This window comes from Poecilia latipinna, unplaced genomic scaffold, assembly GCF_001443285.1.
Source record: "Poecilia latipinna isolate Pla-1442-1.1 unplaced genomic scaffold, P_latipinna-1.0 Scaffold678, whole genome shotgun sequence".
Taxonomy (NCBI): Eukaryota; Metazoa; Chordata; class Actinopteri; order Cyprinodontiformes; family Poeciliidae; genus Poecilia; species Poecilia latipinna.
In genome coordinates, this window is record NW_015113294.1 from 90,004 (window position 1) to 94,394 (window position 4,391).

Sequence of the window (4,391 nt, forward strand, 5' to 3'; positions counted from 1 at the left end):
CTTGCATCACAATTCTCTAATCTTAAATGATTCTGGGTCGGGAGAAAATCAAAATTCTGCTGAAAAATGGCATAATCTGGACGTGTCACACTATAGGATAGATGTAGATCGCTTTTTCTGTGTTTCGTCTATGAAGGCTTTTTATTCTGGTCAGTTTGAGAAAACATGAAGCAATTTTTAGAGAGATTTACAAATCACAAAACTTTTCATCTTGAAAAGTAAATCTTTGGCATCCTGGGTTTCTGTGCAGTATGAGAGGCACAGAAAGCAGAAATGCTAATTCCTAAAGCCAAATATTTTAATCTGCCATTGAAACTCAGTGATGCAACAACATTGTATCGGTAACGAAGCTGTGACTTTCTTGTTAATTAACGTAGAAATCCAACAAAGTATCAAGTTACTTTAACCACAGAGCAATCGTCTCTGAATACTTTCTATCGTAGTTTGAGTCTCAATATTTTCTCTTCTGTTTTGTGTGAAAACTCACAGCAGACTTGTTGCGAGACAAGAAAGCGACTGCCACTCAAACTTTTCCCCCTTTCATCATTTCATATTCATATTTTCTCAAAGCTTTGAGTGGATGCACCCGATCCCAGCCGCTCCCTACTCGTGGAAAAACACTGAATCGCCAATGATTCAACCAATGAACCAATGAAACTGAGAAGTCACTTGTGGGTTTGGCACAGTGGCCTTTTCCAAGAAACTCCTCACAATTTCTTCTTAATACTCTACTTCAACTTTGTTTATAATAGGTTTCTTTTTTCCTACGTTATTTGACTGACCTTTGAACTCAATGACAGCTTGTTTGCACAGGGCCTTACTAAGTTGCGCTGCAGTTAAACTTGTATTTTTATTAGCTTTGCAATGAAAGAAAAAAAAAACATTAGTCACTGAGAACCTCAGTGAGTGACCAAGATGTGGTTGATCGGTTTGGCTTTGGTAGGACAAAGTGTGAATACAACTGTTGGGACTGCCTGGGCCTGCAACATAATGCATATTCTGCACAGTGTGTCAGAATGTATGAGTCCAGGCTGTCAGCATATTCATTTATATTCATGTGAAAATAATTATGACACCCCAGGACAGCTGAGAGTCTGCTTATTTGGACATATGAACAGTCAATGTCGATTTTAATGCACAAGAGAGAAATTCAGAAAATACAAAGAAAAAAAAATAGATACCATATTTGTACATTCTGTCTAAGTCTTTCATTTAGAGAAACCTGCTCTGCTCTGCGGTGCTGACACTTCCTGCACCCACCTGTTCATCTGTTGTCCTGCTAAAGTCACTCAGGTTTGTTTAGAGACCCTCCTGTGTTGCCGTACAGGTTAAAGTCAGGACAGAAATGGAGTAACAGTTCCTGCTAACAACGTTCAGTCACACTGACGCGACCACAGAAACCAGGCAGTCATTGAGCAGCAACTGCAGACATACATATAAAAAAAAAAAAAATTCAGTAAATTATGGTTAATCATAACATTCTGTTTCCACATTCAGGATGGTTTAAAAGAAGTCTTTTTTGCTTCAAACATAATTTAGAAACTATAAACTGATTGTGCTTCAATGGAAGGATAATTCATCAGCAGCTTTGTTGTATCCAAACGTCCATCGTTGTGTCTTTTTAAAAGCAAAATTTCCTGCTGAGCTCACCAGTCTGACTCTCATGTTTCCACTCAGGTTTGAGCCGTTCCACTGATGACCGCGGTACAAGAACCGTGTAGTGCGCTTCTTTCAACTTTCAACCCTGTACTGGAGGGACGCGTTTGGGCCAAAGTAGGTAATTATGTAACACAGATGGCTTAACGTTGCCAGCCCTGGTAAATCACTTAATACAATTCAAAAGAAGTGCATCAAAACATGAATCCATAGAGAAAAATGAAGTTCTTGGCAACCTCAAAATGTAAAATCCGTCTCACATATTACAACAAATGACACACAATACACATTTCCAGGTTCTTCCTCCATTTTCTGGTGGTTTAAACGCTGCATACTGTCGTTGTGTGTCCTAATAAACTCAGTATGATTATATTTTTCACCATCTGTGAAAGAAATCTCCACATGGATCTCTACGCTATTCTGGATTACTGTTGATTTAATCCACTATGTGTTTCAAATGATATGATTCAACACATTGTATTTACACATTGAAAGAGGCTGTGTTAAAAGGCACACCTTGCACCGGCTCTTTGCATTTAGCTCTGGTTATAACCCTCCCGCCCACAACCCCCCCCACACACACACACACACACACACATACACACACTCACACACCTCCATGGGAACTTTGCCAGCTCCGGGAAAATACAATAGATATTTGTCAGGGTCAGGTGTCGCTCAGCAGTGTAATACTCACCAACGGGGAACGACAAAGAATGCATTGTGTATCAAGGCCTCATTGAAAACGTTCCTTGTCAAAACGCCGCGCATTCCATCGGTTAAAAATGAAGGAAAGCATAATAACTTCAAGGTATTTCCACTGTGATCTCTGGCATAAAGATTCACGGATTAGAAAAGGCGGCACAAACCAAACATTAACATGATGGTTCAAAGCCTTTGTGTTTGTACAACTTTGCTCTGGTGAATTTCTGCAAACTGCAGGGGAACGATTCTGTAGCTAACCTTTGACCTCTGCGAAAGAAACACTATTGGCTATCTCAGATCAACAGTCTCGACTCCTGTTTGTGTGTTCCATCAACGTCTCATACAAATAGCATTCCTATGACGTTTGCTTGTCAAATTTAAGAGTACAATTTGAATATATTAAAAGTACTTTTCATCAATCATTTCTGTACTAAAAATACTTTTTTTTATTCTGATGTAGTAATCTTGAATCTTTAATACTATGTTTTCATCAGCTTTAAGTGGAAAATGATCATAATTAACTGTAATACAAACTCCAGCGTTTGCATATAACATTTCGTATGCCTTTATGCAGCTTGGGAAAGCCCTGAACGTCAGTGGATTTACATTAAATCAGGCTCGATATGTAAAGATTTATAAAGTCTCGCTCGTCCTTGGGTGCAATTTGCAGACGCCTGAAGGCTATACGTTGGTTTTATTCACACTATTCAGGATGGAGACGGGTTCTGTGTCCCGGAGTTGCATTTGTTTTGGAGTGAAATGTGCAAACTAACCCCGGAACAAAGGGGAAAAATGTCCTTGTGAAAATTTTGACCGAAGCTTGTAAGACGGTGAAATGACTAACAGTAAAACTGGGCCTACGCCAATATGGGTTGAAAGACCGCTCAGCGAAAAAGAAGCCATTACTCCCAAAAAAAAAACGAGAGAGAAAAAGGGAAGAAAGGCCTTCATTTTTGGAGACGTGTCCTGTGGTCTGATGAAAATTAAAATGAGTGTTTTGGAAATAATGACCGTTGTTACATTTGGAGATGAAGAACACCATAGTGAAGCACAAAGGGAAAGGAGAAACCTGTCAAATTGATAGCATCATGGGAAAACAACATTATGAGAAACTTTGAAGTGCATCAGTCGGCACGTTGAAGCTTGGACACCAGCGGTTGTTTCAAGTAGACACTAGTCCAGAAGGACAAAAAGTCTATGTTTGGATGTTTTCATCACAAAGTCCTCTATCCAACAGAAACTTTGTGGGCAGAACTGAAAAGGTGTGCCAACAAGGCAACCCTACAAACCTGACTCTGTAACACCAGCTCTGACAGGAGGAACGGGTCAAAATGGCTCCTTCCATCTCTCTTAAACTGTGATTTATTCCAACAGCATAGCGAAAAAGAAGCTATGATTAAAAATGTATTTATTAGCTCTCCTGGTTTGGTTGAAAGTGTCCACCTCCCTGTTCCCCAGGTTCCCCCCCCACCCTCCAGACATTTTGCCTCCTCCTCAATGACAATGGTTGTCCTGAGGCACAAAGGCAGAACTGGGTGAGAGCGTCTCAATGTTTCCAGCTGACAATAGCAATCAGACTTCTTGTCCTCTCAAAGTACCACTCCTCTCACAAGAAGTAAACATTGAATAATATGCAGAGGGATAACTTTTCAAAATTTCACCCAGTTTTGTTTTCTGGTAGTCGTTTTAAAAGGTTTAGTGGGACTGCTGAATTAACCTGACCAGTGATTCCGCAGGATGTTCTGAAGAATCTTTATTTTGTCCTTTTTTTAAGCTTGATCCGGTCGCAAAGGGAGCCAAACTATCGCCACAGCAACAACGGCGGAATGTGGAAATACGGGATGTGAAATGTGATTCACTTGCAAACACTGAAACTGATAAAGACTCTATTCTAAGTGCATCTGTGCATCAGAATAGCATCTGTACAGAAGAACCTCTCCAACAACAACTCAGAGGTGCGTTCATGGACACGCGGACGTCTGAGCTGCCCTTCAGATTAACTGGACCTTTCCTTTAAATTCAGTGTTAAT